A 17,130-nucleotide genomic window follows, 5' to 3' on the forward strand; every position below is an offset into this window, starting at 1 on the left:
AGTTTAGCAAGCCTCCTGTTTACTTTCTTTTTGACCTTTTAATATGCCATGGGTACTGTCCAGTTATCACATGTCTACCCCTGGAGATCACGGAATGCTCACACCTTCTGGTGCCGTGTTTTCTGAAAGATGGCTTCAGCCATGCTCCCCAGATAAGGGGCCTTATCAGCAGGATGCTGCAGGCCCACTTTCACTGATAAGTTCTTTTGTCCTTTGTGTCTCCCATTATTGTAGACCTTCAGAGAGCATGGTGTTCCTTAGATCAGTCAGCAAGTATTTCCTTCCTCTCTCTGCCTCTGACCCTATCGACTTACACACTGTCCCTCTGGGGACATCCATTTACCCTTCTCCCATTAGTGAGGTCCTCAATTTTGTCCAGGAGCCCAGATTGGCCATCCATCATTTCCCCACTGCCTCTACTTTTGACTCTTGGGTCTTTACCCATGTTTCCTTGCTGCTACCACCACTCCCCCCTGCCTTTCATCTTCCTTTTGAGTATTGAGTACTCATGTTCTCCCCATTACAATATAAACCTTTTGCTTTTCTTCATATCAATATCACTTTGTATAGTTCCTGGTATACAGTAAGCACTTAATAAATGCATGGTGCTTGCCATTAAACACCACTGTGTGCCAGGCACTGTGCTAGTCACTGGAGATTTTATTCATGACCTTATAGCATTACCCAGGAGACCATAGATGTTAAAAATGGACTGGCCATCCTCAAGATCTGCTTTAGATTTTTGGATGCATTTTTTTTCTTAGGCTGAGATGAAATCTACATCTTGGCAGCTTCTTCCATTGTTCTGACCTCTGGGGACAAGCAGGACAAGCTTAATTTTGGCTCTGCCTGATAGTCCTTCTGATACACACCAGAGTTATCACCTTCATCTTGCCCCTGTCCCCACTCCCTGCCAAGTCTTCTGTTCTCCATACTAAACGTCCCTAGTTTCTTCCACCAACCCTTACATGGTCTGGTCTTCATTACTCTACAGAGTAGAGGCTCTTAGCTAATCAACATCCTTTCTAAAATGGGATGCCTGGAGCTTAATAAAGGTACTCCTGATGTATGGGATATTCATCAGGGCAGAATACACAGCAGCATAGACTGTAAGCTCCCTGAGGGCAAGAACTATACTATTTTTAAAAACCTTGTATCTCCAGCATCTAGCACAAAACCTGATATACAACAGTTGTTTAATAAATGCTTGCTTATTTATTGTTGATTATTTTGAGCCTTCTATTTCTCTGAATTCAGCTCAGGATCACATTAGGTTGGGGAGGGCGGGTTATGCTATACCCTGAAAATTAAAATGGTGGGTAGATAGAGGCAGCCTCAGGCTCAAGAAGACTTGGAGTCTTGCCTCCAACATCCGCTGGCTGTGTGACCTAGAAGACTTTCCAAGACGTTAAGTGCTAGAGCAGGTACCAACCTGCTTTGGTGAAGGGAGTTTCCTTCCTGTCAGTTGCCTACACCAATGAAATCATAGGTTTGGGAAAAAAAAAAATCACGCTTTTACCTCCCAGCTAACTATATGCCTTAACCCAATTAAAATGCATAAATTCTTAAAGAAGTTCTTGGTATTAAATGGAAATTTGGCATACTGGGTGGGGACAGGAGCTATTTTTCTTTGGGAGTGAAGATGGGGAAGGGAATTGTGGGAGAGGGTGGGAAAGAGAATTCTGTTTGAGGGGTAGAGGTGGGAAGCGAGGGCTTCCGACCTCTGTTATCAGCCAAGGCAGTATGGAATAATGGAAAGAACACCAGATGGAGAGCTAGAAGACCTGGGTTCAAATCCCACCTATGGTGCTTATCGCCCATATGACCTTAGACGAATCCCGTAACCTCCCCCAGGGCTTCAGTTTTCTGATCTGTAAAATGGGAGAATTCGATGATATGGCATCTGAAACCTCTTCTAACACATAATCTATATTCCACTCCTCTTTGGGCCTCAGTTTCCTTCTCTGTAAAAGCAGGGACTTGGATGAAGCAACCTCTGAGGTCCATCCCAGCTCCAAAGCCATGAGTAGATACCAGATGCTTGCATAAGACACATACTTAGGGCACCATGAGCATTTATCAAATGCAATGAAAAAAAAATCCAGTGATCTTTGGCCCCCTGTACCCACTGCCCTGCTAGGCACCAGAGTCCAGTTTAGTCATTCTTCTTTCATCCCCTAACCGGTTTTCCCACCTCTTCTTAGTTGCCAGGTAATGATGTAATCCCCCTTAGTATTTATTTTGCAGCGCTTCACAGAGATTATCTCATCCATTCTCAGCCCTGAGGATGTCCCACCCAGGTCGGCCTCACATTGATGGTCTAACATTCCATGATCTAAGACACTTAGTGGTTTGGACATTCCATGTTCTAATGTCCATTTCACCTTTGAATCTATGTTCTGATGCCCATCTAGAGTTCTGACAATCTCTGTTCTAAAAACCTCTCCCTCCTGGCTTTGCTATTCTGTGTTCTGAAATGCTTAGCATAGAGCCTGGCGCACAGTAGGCACTACATAAATGCATATTTTCTTCTAAGGTGCCTCCTATCTAAGGAGCAGCTAAAGATCATAATGGATGGAGTGCTGGCTCTGGAATAAAAAAGTTGTTATTGAATCGTTTCATTTGTGTCTAACTCTTTGAGACCCCATTTGGGGTTTTCTTGGCAAAGATATTGGATCGGTTTCCCATTTGCTTCTCCAGGTCATTTAACAGATGAGGAAACTGAGGCAAACAGGGTGAAGTGACTTGCCCAGGGTCACACAGCTAGGAAATGTCTGAGGCCAGATTTGAACTCATGTAGATGAGTCTTCCCCATTCCAAGCCATGTTCTATCCACTGCACCACCTAGCTGTCCTTAGAATCAGGAAGACCTGAGTTCAAATCCTGCCTCAGAAATTTCCTAGCTGTGTGATCTTGGGCAAGTCACTTAATATCTATTTGCTACAGTTTCCTAAACTGTCAAATGGGGATAATTAAAGCACCTACCATCCAGGGTTGTTGTAAGGATCAAATTATATAGCACAATGCCCAGCACATAGTAGATGAATAATAAATGCTGATTTCCTTACTTCCTTTGTTCCAGCTCTGATATGCTGTTGTTGGGTCCCCTTTCAGCTTTGATGCTTCATTTTCTAAGGCTCCTCCCAGTTCTGACATTCTCTTTTGAGGTCAGAGATCATAATTCCGCTCCTGTGATGCATGGGGGGAGGTAATTCAATTTGCCCAGGGACTCTCAGTAAGTCAGACATAGAGCCCATGCCACTGGACACTCTGTTCTGTGTTTTATCCCTCTGCCAACACTCTGAGCCTCTTCTTGTTAGAAGGCCAAGCCGTGTTTGCAATGCCGATAACATCCCCTAGTCAAGTCCAAGTCATTAGGTCACTTTCTGTGACTTGGAAGGGCATCCCTGGCTTCTAGGGGCCAGGATTCTTCTCCAACCTTGCCCAGTGATGGGCTGCCTTGGTAACTTAGCCTCTGACCTGTCACTAATTCATAGAAAATTCTCTGAACAGATGCTCCCTGAGAGAGGTGAGTCAGAGAACGCCACGTGGGCCTGAAGCTGCTTCAGCTTGTCCTTTTGCCTTGGGCTCTGGATCAAAGATGAAGGTGACTGAAGGCTACCCACAAGAAGGCAGCGAGGTCTACATGGGACAGAATCCTATCTTGATCTGGGAGACCTGGCTTCTAATCCCAGCTTTGCAGGAGCTAACTGTGCTCTTCCGCCTCTGTAAAATCTGGCTAATGCTACCTGCCCTCCTCCCTCGCAGGAAGGCCAGAAGGGTAAAGGGAGATAACATATCACATTGGGGGAAAAAGTGAAAGTCGAAACCTCGATCCCATAGTGAAGTATTATTACCCAGTAGGCTTCGCCAGAGATGGATGAGAACTTATCTTGATTGAGAAAGAAGAAACAAATCAGGCTACTTTATCTTCATCATGACTCAGTGAGGTATAGTGAAGAGAGTTGACTTGGGTTCAAATCCTGTCCCAGACACCACTGATTTTTTGGCACTGGATCTCAGTGGTCTTGTCTGTGCCTGGCACACAGTACTCAATTAATTTTCTTTTCTTTTTCTTTTTTGTTTTGTTTTGTTTTGTTTTTTGGTGAGGCAGTTGGGGTTAAGTGACTCGCCCAGAGTCACACAGCTGGTAAGTGTCATGTGTTGGAGCTGGATTTGAACTCAGGTCCTCCTGAATCCAAGTCCAGTGCTCTATCCAGTGTGCCACCTAGCTGCCCCTTCAATTAATTTTAATGAAAAATGTTACAAATTAATTTTAAAATCTTAAAAATAATAAATGCTCTATCTATCTATCTATCTATCTATCTATCTATCTATCTATTTATCTATCAAATGAGGTGTTTGGGGGGCAGCTAGATGGTGTAGTGGATAAAGCACTGGCCCTGGATTCAGGAGGACCTGAGTTCAAATCTGGCCTCAGACACTTGACACTTACTAGCTGTGTGACCCTGGGCAAGTCACTTAACCCTCATTGCCCCGCAAAAAACAAAACAAAACAAAACAAAATGAGGCGTTTGGACTCAATGCCCTCTGAGGTCCTTTCCATCTCTAGAGACCTTTGACCTGACAGTTGCTGTCTCTCTTGTCTGTTAAATGTCAGTTTCTTCTCTCCACAAACGGACATTCTTTAGAGCAAGGGTGGGGGGAGGGACTATGACATAAGTTTGGGAAGATTGGCCACATCCTACCTTCCCTAACACAGCTAATCACGGGCCTTCCCTCCAACACAGTGATGCTTCCTCCTTTGCCTGTTTACTGATATTCTCCCACTCTGCCCCTCCCATTCTACACAGGCACCCGATTCCTCTATGTTGGTGTTTAGTCATTTCAGTCATGTCAGACTCTTCATGACCCCATTTGGGGTTTTCTTGGCAAAGATACTAGAGTGGTTTGCCATTTCCTCCTCCAACTCATTTTACAGATGAGGAAACTGAGACACACAGGGTTAAATGACTTGCCCAAACTCACATAGGTAGGAAGTGTCTGAAACTGGATTTGAACTCTAGGCCCTGTACTCTATCCACTGCACCACCTAACTGCTCATAATCTGACTGTACTCTACCCAGAAAAATCCTCTTCCCACGAGTCAGTTGGTTTACAAGCATTCGTTAAGCACCTACTATGTGCCAAGCATTGTACTAAGTTTTGGAGATACAATGCAAGATAAAAATAGTTCCTGCCCTGGAGGACCTCACAGTCTAATGGGGAAGAAAAACATGCAAACAACTATGTACTTTTTTTTTTTTGCAGGGCAATAAAGGTTAAGTGACTTGCCCAGGGTCACACAGCTAGTGTCAAGTGTCTGAGACTGGATTTGAACTCAGGTCCTCCTGAATCCAGGGCCGGTGCTTTATCCACTGAGCCACCTAGCTGCCCCCCAGAGCATAATTTTAACTTAAAGTAAAGAAATAGGTTGGAAAATGAACAAAATACAAAAAAATAACTTGACCATAAAAGACCACTATGGTGACAAGGAAGGCCAAGTGACAAACTCAGAAGATAACAATTTGAAATTTCCCCCTCAAAGGGGGAAAAAATGGAAATTTGACACAAGCCCAACTTCTGGAAGAATTAATGAAAGAGATGAGTGGTAGAGGAAAAAACTGGGAAAAGAAATGAGAGTAATGAAAGAAAATTATGAAAAGAGAATTAACTTTCTTAAAAGAGGCACAAAAATATTGAAGAAGATAACACATTAAAAAAAAACAAAAACCAGACTTGGCCAAATGATAAAAGAGGCACAAAAGTTCACTGAAGAAAATAATTCCTTAAAAATGAAAATTGGGCAAGTGGAAGCTAATGACTCCATGAGACATTAAGAAACAATAAAATTAGGTCAAATGAATTATAAATAGAAGAAAATGTGAAATATCTCATCAGAAAAACAACTAACCTGGAAAATGGATCAAGAAGAAATAATTTAAGAATTATTGGACTACTTGAAAGCCATGATAAAAAAAAGAAGTCTTAGGCATCATATTTCAAGAAATTATAATGGAAAACTGCCCCAATATCTTAGATCCAGAGGGTAAAGTAGAAATTGAAAAAAATCCACTGATCACCTCCTGGAAGAGATCCCAAAATGAAAACTCCCAGGAATAGTATAGCCAAATTTCAGAGCTCCCAGGTCAAGGAAAAAATACCGCAAGCCTCCAGAAAGAAGCAATTCAAATGCCATAGTCAGAATCAGATGAGATTTAGCAGCTTTCCCATTAAAAGAGCAGAAGCTTAGAATGATATTGTAGAAGGTAAAGGAGCTAGGATTACAACCAAGAATAACATATCCAGCAAAAATGAGCATAATCCTTCAGGGGGAAAACCGTGTATATTTAATGAAATAGAGGACTTTGAGCAATCCTGATGAAAAGATCAGAGCTGAATAGAAATTTGACATTCAGACACAGGACTTAAGGGAAGCATAAAAAGAAAGAAAAATCACAAGGGACTCAAAGTTAAACTGTTTGCATTCCTATATGAGAAGATGATACTTGTAACTCCTAAGAACTTTATATTATTAGGGTAGTTAGAAAGAATCTATATGGACAGAGGGCACAGATTGAATTGATGATATTGAGATGATCTAAAAAATGAAGGGGTAAGAGTTATGATGCACTGGGAGAAGGGGAAGGGAGAGGAAAAATGGGGAAAATTATCTCACATAAAAGAGTCATTTAGGGAAGAGCTTTTACAGTGAAAGGTAAAATGAGGGAGGCTGGGCAACACTTGAATCTCTCATCAGAATTGGTTCAAAGAAGGAAGAATATATGTGTATTGTAAGATTTAAAATTGGATACAAGAGCATTAAACTCCCCTTTAACCTTTCCCTTATATATCTACCAGACCAGTAAGTGAAAGAAGCCTCTGAGCTTTAGTTAGAGATGGATTACTTAGCTTTTATTGTTTGGGAATTAATTTGCCAACAAAACAAGGCGATGTTGATTAGAGAGATAGGAAAGTAGAAATACAAATAAATAGTCTTAGATCTAAGCTTAGTCTATATTCCGTATAGAACTCACCAAAATCCCAAAGCCACCTCTGAGGCTGAGAACCACGTCAAGCACGTGCTATTACGGAGGACCAGGCCGATCACCAAGGACCACGCTATCAAACCTGAGTCAGCGTGTGTGTGCAGAGCAAGCCAGCAAGCGACAGAGCGAGAGGCCCCACTTCCGTTTTCTCCTTGCCTTTAAGCTCGCACCCTAGAAGTGGAGTGCTTAGCAGACGCACAGGCAGTTTGTCATGGGTCTCCTCCCCGAAAGGGTGGTCCTTCAAAAACTGGCGTCCTAGGGGGTGGCTAGGTAGCGCAGTGGATAAAGCACCGGCCCTGGATTCAGGAGTACCTGAGTTCAAATCCGACCTCAGACACTTGACACTTACTAGCTGTGTGACCCTGGGCAAGTCACTTAACCCCCACTGCCCCACAAAAAACAAAAACAAAAACAAAAAACTGGCGTCCTTCAGTTATCCTAACCGACTGTTAGAAGCTTTCACATTTTACCACAGTATATATATATATATATATATATATATATATATATATATATATATATATATATATATATATATATATACACATATATATATACATATATATATACACACATATATATACACATATATATATACATATATATATATATATATATATACACACACACACATTTGGCTGGGTATAGAAATCTATCTTATCCAACAGAGAAATAGGAAGGAAAGGGAATAAGAGCAAGGAAGTTGATAAAAAGGAGGGCAGAGTAAGACAGGCAGTGATCAGAAGCAAATCAAATTTTTGAGGAGGGACAGGGTAAAAAAAGAGAGAAGAATAAGCAAGAAAATAGGATGAAGGGAAATACACAGTAATCATAACTGTAAATGTGAAAGAGATTAATTCACCCATAAAATAGAAGCAGCTAGCAGAACGGATTAGAAATCAGAATCCAACACTATGTTGATTATTAGAGATACACTTGAAATAGAAAGACACACACAGAATTAAAATAAAGGGCTAGAGCAGAATCTATTATATGTCAGCTGAAGTAAAAAAAGGCAGGAGTAGCAATCATGATCTCAGACAAAGCAAAAACAAAAGGAAAAATAGACTCAATTAAAGGAGATAACTAGGGAAACTACATATTACTAAAAGGTACCATAGACAGTGAAGTAATATAAAAAAATTTACTGCAAGTTGCTCTGATAAAGGCCTCATTTCTCAGATATATAGGGAACTGAGTCAAACTTATAAAAATAAGAACCCAATTGATAAATGTTCAAAGGATACGAAAAAACAGATTTCAGAAGAAGAAATCAAAGCTATCTATAGTCATATAAAAATGCTCCAAATAGAGAAATGCAAATTAAAAAGTACTAAGGTAGCACCTCACACCTGTCAGATTGGCTAAGGAAAATGACAAGTGCTGAAAGGGTTGTGGGAAAATAGGAACACTAATGCACAGTTGGTGGAATTTTTAACTGACCCGAGAATTCTGGAGAACAATTTGGAACTACACCCAAAGAGCTACAAAACTATGCATTCAACAATACCACTATTAGGTCTGTATCCCAAAGAGATCAAAGAAAAAGGAAAAGGATCTATATGTACAAAAATATTTGTAGTAGCTCTTTTTGTGGTGGAAAAGAATTTGACATTGAGGGAATGCTGTCAATTGGAGAGTCTGAACAAGTTGTGGTATATGGATGTAGTAGACCTCCACCAGTCGCAGACAACCACGGATCAGCGCCTTGAAGAGCCACGAGCCACAGTGTGGCTGTGCAGTATGATACGGGAGTGTCCTCTCCAGGGCACTGGCCTGGGCAGATCAACATGGAAAACAAGCTGTTGTCCATGCAGCAGGTTTTCCCTCTCCGTGACATTGGTGGATCCAAAGGAGAGGCAGAGCCAATACAGTTTGGCACCAGTACCACCGCAGGAGTTGCCAGAGGGATGTGATGTCCAACATCCAACTGCCTAAGGGACTCCTACTCCTGATTTTTCCTCGGGGTTAACTCCCAAAGCCTTTCCCATATATGAGTATAGCCGCAAGGCAGCAGAGGTTTAAAAACAGGGTTTCCTTCCCCTAGGTGGGTTGCCTGCCAAGGCTAATGAGCCCCACCTGCCTGAAGCAACTGGTTTTAAGGCACCAGTGACTCGCCTTCACCCCTTATCCTATTAGTGGAAACAGTTTGGCCAGGAGAAGGCCAGGAGTTGGGCTTCGGTTGTCAGAGGCTATTTGAGACACACGCTATTGGAGCATTTTATAGAGGGTGGGAGCTTATCCCCACTCCCACCCCGGCATGACAAACTTTTGGAACCTATATGGATGTAACAGAATACTATTGTGCTATAAGAAATAAGAAGGGGAATGGTTATTAGAAAAATCTAGAAAGACTTACATGAACTGATGTAAGGTGAAGTGAGCAGAACCAGATCCCTGTACACAGTGACAGCAATATTGTAATACTATTTATTCAACTGTGAAAGACCTAGCTATTCTGATCAATACAATGATCCAAGATAATTCCCAAAGACTCATGATGAAAAATGCCATCTTCCTTCAGAGAGAGAACTGATGAACTCTAAGTGTAAGTTGAAGTATAATTATCTCACTTCCTTTATTTTTCTTCCTTTTTTGGTGACATGGATAATATAGATATGTTTTCGATTATTTCAGATGTATAATTGATATATTTCTTGCCTTCCCAGCAGGCAGGAGAGGGGGAGGAGGGAGGTAATTTGAAACTCAAAAAATGTTTAATGTTAAAAATAAATAATTTTCTGAAAAATTAAAAATAAAGACAGATAATCAAATAATGAAAAAAGAAGAAAAAGAAACACAAAATAATTAAAAAAGTGAAAAGAGCACTGACCAGAAGAGGAATCAGAAAAGCCTTGGTCGCCCCTAAACTGAGTCTTGAAGGAAGCTTGGGATTTGAACAAATCCAAGTGAAGAGGAAATTTAAGTCAGGAAGAGAGGCCAGTTTATGCAAAGGTGACATGCCAAGTTTGGAAAAATTTTCTAGTTTCTCTTGTTTATCTAAAACACACAGTATAGGAAGGGTTATAATAGAAACCCAAATTGGAAAGGTAAGTTGGACAGCAGAGGTCTTTAAATGCCTTTCCACCTGCAGTTAGTATTTTTGCTTAGGTGCAATAGGGAGCTATTATATATTATATTATATATAATATCATATGATATTACATCATATCATATATATTATATATTGATGTCAGCCTTGACATCAAGTGAACTGGTGACTTCTAGTTTTAAACGAGATTTGCAATCTCAGCCTGGAGACCACTTCTAAGACTAAGGACAAAGAAAAAAAAAAAGCTGCAGTGTCCCAAGAACTGCCTTGCAAAACCAAAGGAGGGAAAAAAGGGAGGGGATGAAGAGACTTTAGATTCAAGGGGATGCAGCTTATGTATGAATCAGCTGTTACTAGAACTCACCCATGTCTCAGAGAACAAGCCAGACTCACAACAGCATGCCCCAATGAGGGAGTGATAGGTATTAGCTACCATCTTCCCAGCCTCCCAAGCAGCTGGATGGATATGTGTTCAGAGATGATGCTGGCTGGCAAGGATGCTCATCATCCCCTGTGCTGAAGAGAAAAACTGGATTATATTTAATTCTTGCTGCACTTAGAGCCCATTGGGTAATGCATAAGGACAGCCTCTGTTTTGGGGCTTGGAAGATTGATTTGTACGCAGCAAAGAGCTGAATTTGCAGGGGACCAACAGAGATGATCCTCTTAGTTCTGGCCTCTCTCAGCAGCTATGAACCAATGGCCCGAAGCATCTGGTGGAGAAGCATTCTTGCTGAGGTCCTTGAATCTCCCACCTTAGTCCCAGAGGCTTCACTGAGAGTCAACCCAGCTTAGGAAACCCAGAAGCAGTCATGCCTCATCAGAACCGAATGGGACATGGGAGCCACTGGTGCCCTGATGGGGAATCAGCATCCCTCTTCACGGGGTGGAGGAGGGGGGAGAATTCTCACAGCAGAGTTGACGGTTTTGACATTGATAGGGGCACCAGCAGGTTTTTTCTCTAGTTGGCTGAAAATAGCAGTCAGCGCTGGACTCACTACAGTTCATGGGAATGAGCTTTTCTGTTTATATGAATAGAGAGGGAATATGGGGTGGGGGATAGCAAGGTCATCTTAGACTTGAAGATCTAAGTTGAATTCTGTTCCTGACCCTTACTATCTACATTAGGCAGCTTGGGCTACAGTGAACAGAGCTCTGGAACTGAGTTCAAAACCTGATTTAGACACTTCCTAGTTGTGCAACCTTGAAGAATTTACTTGACCTTTATCAGACTCAGTTTCCTCATTTGTAAAGGGGGATAATAATCCATGTACCTTACAAAGTGATCAGATGAGATAACATGTACAATGTCTTATAAACCTTAAAACCCTATATCAATACTAGCTACCATTATTGTTGCTGTAAGGATGGAATGAAATAATAATCGTGTCTTATTATTATCTTTGTGAAGCTTGGTGAGTCACTTAACAGCCAGTCAGTCAAAAAATACTTATAAAGTGCCTACTATGTGCCAACTACTTTGTTAAGTGCTGGGGGTTCTCTATGCCTCAGGCAACTTCCTAGGGTCACAGATTTAAAGCTAGAAGGAACCTTAGAGGTCGAATCCCCTCATTTTATAGAAGAGAAATTTGAGGTTCAGTAACTTAAAATAGAATGTTAGTTCCTTGAAGACAGGGACGTTTTTGTCTCCATATTCTCAGGTGCCTAATATAGTGCTTGACACATAGTAGGTGCTTAGGACTATGGGATCACACGTCCAGAACTGGAAGGATCTCCAAAGACTGTCTAGTCCAGCCCCATTATTTTGAAGCCAATGGAATGACTTTTCACACCAGGAGATTCCCCAAACTGACAAAATCATGGGTTCTTTGAGTTTCTAGCTAAAGGTGGCACCACGGACTCTCCATCTGTAGTGTAAATGCTTTGTGTTATCTCTTCAATAGTTTGTGGATCCAATTCTCCCTCTTCTGGTCCCCATTGTGGCCATTGGCTTTGATGTGTAAGTAGGCTGGTCCAAATTTGGGGTGCAGTCTATTGTAATAGAATTTACCAGTGTGTATTGAAAGTAAATGGCTTGATGCCCAACTCCCATTCAACAGCTCTGCTGGGCTACAGCCACTCTCCGCCCAACCGTGGGTCAATGAATCATGAATATAGAGCTGGAAAGGACCTCAGAAGCCAACTAGTCCAACCCCCTCATTTTACAGAAGTGGAAACCGAGGCCCAGACAGGTTGAGTGATTTTCCCAAGGTCACATAGGTAATAAAGTGTAGAAATATTTTGTTAACTAGGGCTAATTTGGGGGGGACTGATCTATGGAAGACTAATCTGGGGACTGTTGACTATCTGGCCATCCGACTTCGTTAATTTAATATGGGCCGTTTATCAAGTTCCACCACATTGCTCCCAAATTGATAAGCAAAAGATTAAGAAGCCTCTTAACCAAATAATCAAAGCAGAGTTTATTCATGAGATACTATTTAAATTAAGAATACAGGGAAATAAAATGTACAACCTGACTGCTTTCCTGCAGTCTCTTTCCACTGTGTCTCTTTCCCACCTGCTACGCTTCTAACTTCTTGAATACAATAAGGGCCTTAGCCGCCTCCAGCCTCAGGGCACGTTGCTCAGCTACTTTCTTCTAACTCCTCTTAATCTTCACTTTCTCCAACCTGTACCCCGTGCTGACTGCTCCTGTGCTCTCCGCTGCCTCCTTGTTAGCCCCATCTCTAGTCTGCCCTGCTCCAACCTTTCTAATCTCGTCAGCCTCTGCGAACCTCTTCTCAGGCTCTCTCATCCCTCCCTGTCCAACCCCTCTAATTTCATCAGTCCTTCTTGCTGTCTAACTCCCAGGTCTATATATACCTTCTCTCCATTCAAATCTCAGGGCTTTCTGCGCCCCCACAGACCAAGCTAATAGCCGATAGCCAGGGCTGTGGCTTGTGGGGGCGGGGGGCTCCCACCTCATGTGCCTCAGCACAGGCTATCCCGGATCTTTCCAATATCTCCGCTCAAGTAGGAGGGAGCTGGGGGCTTCCCCCCCCCCAGCTGTCTGACCTGGCGTCTTGTACAGCCCACGGGGCTTTTTGGCTCAGCTGAAGCTGAGGAGGAGGGGAAGAAACCCTGAGGGCCTAAGGCTTTCTAATCTCAGCCTAAAGGTAGGGTCCCCAAATCAAAATAAATTTCCACAAAAGTATCTTAGGTAGAATTTGAACCCAACTCTTCTTGATTCTAAGCCAGAATTCTTTCTACTTAATAGAATTTCTGACAGGACTGGGAGGCAGTATTTACAGGTCCATGAAGCCCGCTTATGTGCCAGATCCTGGGCTAAGCAACTGGGAATAGATACAAAGACAAAATCGAAACAATTCCTGCCCTCAAGAGGGTTACAATCCAAGGGCAACTGATGCTTATATAGCACTTTAAAGCTTGCAAGTCACTTTCCATTCATGATCTCTTGGGAGCCTGTTACTATGTGAGGCAGATTCTAGAAACCTCACACTACTCATTTTACAGATGGGGAAACTGTAACCCAGAATGCTGAAGTATTTTGTCCAATGCCATACAGCTGGTAACCTTCCCGAGCCGGCATTTGAACACAGGTTCATTTGGGGGGGGGGCGGCAATGAGGGTTAAGTGACTTGTTCAGGGTCACACAACTAGTAAGTGTCAAGTGTCTGAGGATGGATTTAAACTCAGGTTGTCCTGAATCCAGGGCCGGTACTTTATCCACTGCGCCACCTAGCTGCCCGGGAACACTGGTTTCAATTTCCTCATCTGTAAAATGGGGGTGGGGTAGAGTTGGATTAAATGCCGAGGGATTCTAAGGTCCCTTCCATCTCTAAATCTCTAATCCTGGATAAAGCACTTTGCAGATTTTTCAAGCACTTCAGCGATGTGAACTGTTACTAGGTAAAGTTCTCTGCCCATTTTGATCAGCCAGGCGTGGTTACAGTGCGCAGTTACGATCTGTCCGCTTGGTCCACTTTGCCCCCCGGCTCTCTTTCCTGGGCCTCCTGAAGGAATTTTGAGCAGGCCTGGGGGTGGGTAGTGCCAATGGAATCCAGGCCTGCCCTCCGGGAGCGAACCGGTGGATGGGTTGGCGATGGGTAAGGTGGCAGGGCACAGACTGTCCCCCGGGGTCCCCTTAAAAATGGGAAGCCCGAGGAGCTGCACCCGCTGTCAGCCCACCCGCTAATTACAGCGTGCTCTGCCTCTGCCGCCTGGAAAAATCCTTGGAGGGAGAGCCGTTTCATTTAAAGAAAGCTGTTGGTAATAAGCAGAATTGGGTTTTAATGGGGTTCGTACTGATAGAACAGAAATCAAATTAGAGCCTAATTGGCATGCACAAGACAGCCAGAGCCGCCGACGTGGCGAGCTGGCAGCCGCCGCCTCGTGCTGGGAGCCTCGGCAGCCCCTGCTCTGCAGCCGGCCTCCATTAAAGCTCCATCCATAATGGATGAGGCCTGCAAACCCAGGGGATTTCCCGGCAGAGCGGGGGAGCAGCCTCCAAACGGCCCTTCAGAAGCCAATGGGCTCTCTGGTCCGGGAGGGGCCGCTCTGGAGAGCACTTTGGCTAAGTAATGGGTTCCCTCTGGCAGGGGGTGGAGGTGAGAGGGGAGGGGAGGGGAGGGCAGAGCAGCGGGCAGGTCTAATGTACTCCAAAGACAAGGGGTGGCTTCCCCTGCTTGCGCTCAGAGCTAACCCAGCCTGCTGTTCAGGAACTGAGGCAGAGGCACTAGGGAATTTTCCTCGAAATAAGCATTTTGACAGACCCCAGCCTTTGCTTATTATGAAGGGGTGAGCAGCCGGGTAACCACAGTGGGGCCTGGCCTGCCTTGCCAGAGAGAATGCTGGAATGTAGAGGCCTGGAAAATAACGATACAGAGTCTAGATGATGTTTGGAGAAATGGATGGAGGGAGGGAGGGAAGGAAGGAAAGAAGGAAGGAAGGAAGGAAGGAAGGAAGGAAGGAAGGAAGGAAGGAAGGAAGGAAGGAAGGAAGGAAGGAAGGAAGGAAGGAAGGAAGGAAGGAAAGAAAGAATGAATGAAAACACATTTATTCAACACTTACTGTGTGCCAAGCACTGTGTGAACCACTGAAGATTCAAATCTAAAAGTGAGATATACCCAGCCTCCAAAAAAGGCTTGCTCTAATTGGGTCAATAGTCGTCCTTTGCCAACATCATCCCAGTTGAATTCCACAACAACCTTGGGTGGTGGGAGTGATTATTACCCCCATTTTACAGAGAAGGAAGCTGAGGTTTAGAAAAGTAGAATGATTCCCCCAAGTTCACAGAGCTAGTAAGAGTCAGAGATAGGACTGGAACTGAGGTCTCCCATCCGGCAAGTTCAGGACCCTCCAATCCACACCAAACTGTCTAAATTCCAAGGCTCCAGTTTGGGATTGGTTTTCTTACAATAAACTCCCATTTTCAAGGACACTGGACCAGTCCCAGGTTTTTAGCCTGTTTTTGTGACATAAGTCCCCCGGGCAGCCTGGTGAAGTATATAGATTCCTTTCTCAAAATAGTGGTTGTTTTTTTTTTAAATATACACCAAAAATTACATAGGATTACAAAGAAAACAAATTATGTTGAAATTCAGTCATCAAAATATCTTTTAAAATGTGTTCATGGACCTCAGATTGCAAACTCCTGAATTAGATGATCTCTGAGGTTCTTGTCAGCTCCAAACTTTTGGGTCCTATGCTATAAGGATTACGAAGTGTGACAATAATCCCATTTTTCTGGATGGGCAAATGGAGACTCTGAGGCCTCAAGACCCTTGGAAAATAGAGGCTTCAAGTCTTAGTTATGCCATTTACTAAATATATAGCAAATTACAGGACTGTGAGTACTGTGATTTCTGAAACTGTGGTACCCAGAGTGTGGTACCCAACACTCCAGTTGTGGGCTGGCAAGGCAAAGCAAGATGAGGCAACTAGAATTTATTAAGTGATTACTGTGTTCCAGGTACTGTGCTAAGCACTAGTGATACAAATACAATGCAAAAAAGATAGATAGGGGGCAGCTAGGTGGTGCAGTAGATAGAGCACTGGCCCTGGATTCAGGAGGACCTGAGTTCAAATCTGGCCTCAGACACTTAACACTTTCTAGCTGTGTGACCCTAGGCAAGTCACTTAACCCCAATTGCCTCACCCACCCCCAAAAAAGATAGATAGTCCTTGCTCAAGGGACTCCCTCAAGGAGCTTACATTCTAATAGGGGAAGACAACACAACAAAGGAAGTTGAGGGGTGTGGAGGTGGGAGGTCCCCACAAAGGGTCCAAGTTTAGAAAGTCAGAAGCACAACCAGGAAGGGTGTGGAGTTTGGCTGACCTGAGCCCCTTCTACAAACACTGGCTCGATGAGGAGTTCACCATTGGGAAAATGTTCCAGGGCAAAAAGGGAGAAGGAACAGATGGATGGACCAGGAACTGAGGTGTGATGGTCAAGTCTAGGAAAGGTGTCATATAGCAGGACTACCTTCCTCAACATTGAGATTAACTATATTTGTTGTTCAGTCGTGTTCAACTCTTCACAACCCCATTTGGGGTTTTCTTGGCAAAAATACTGGACTGGTTTGCCATTTCCTTCTCCAGCTCATTTTACAGATGAAGAAACTGAGGCAAACAGGGTGAAGTGACTTGCCCAGGTTCACACAGCTAGGAATTGTCTGAGGCTAGATTTGAACTCAGGAAGATGAGTCTTCTTGACTCCAGGCCTGGCATTGTATCCTCTGCACCACCTAGCTGCTCCTGTTAACATATGTTCTTACTATGTATATAGGTCAGCTAGCCATGCTTTGTTTGTTGTTAGCTATTCATTATTTATTTGTCTTTTGCTGTTTTATTCTTAATTGGCATTGTGCTAGGGATATACATATGTAATCACTATTTGTGCTTGTGATCACTAAGGCAGCTGTCAAGTGAAGCTTTGCGTTGTGTTATGTCTACTGCATGTAATGTTAATATGAACAGGATAATATGGTATGGTGTAACAATTAACTATAATGTAGGGATAATCATCTTGAATGTACTGGATGTTGTTTATTATAATACTTATGG

Source organism: Dromiciops gliroides, chromosome 1 (assembly GCF_019393635.1).
Source record: "Dromiciops gliroides isolate mDroGli1 chromosome 1, mDroGli1.pri, whole genome shotgun sequence".
Lineage (NCBI taxonomy): Eukaryota > Metazoa > Chordata > Mammalia > Microbiotheria > Microbiotheriidae > Dromiciops > Dromiciops gliroides.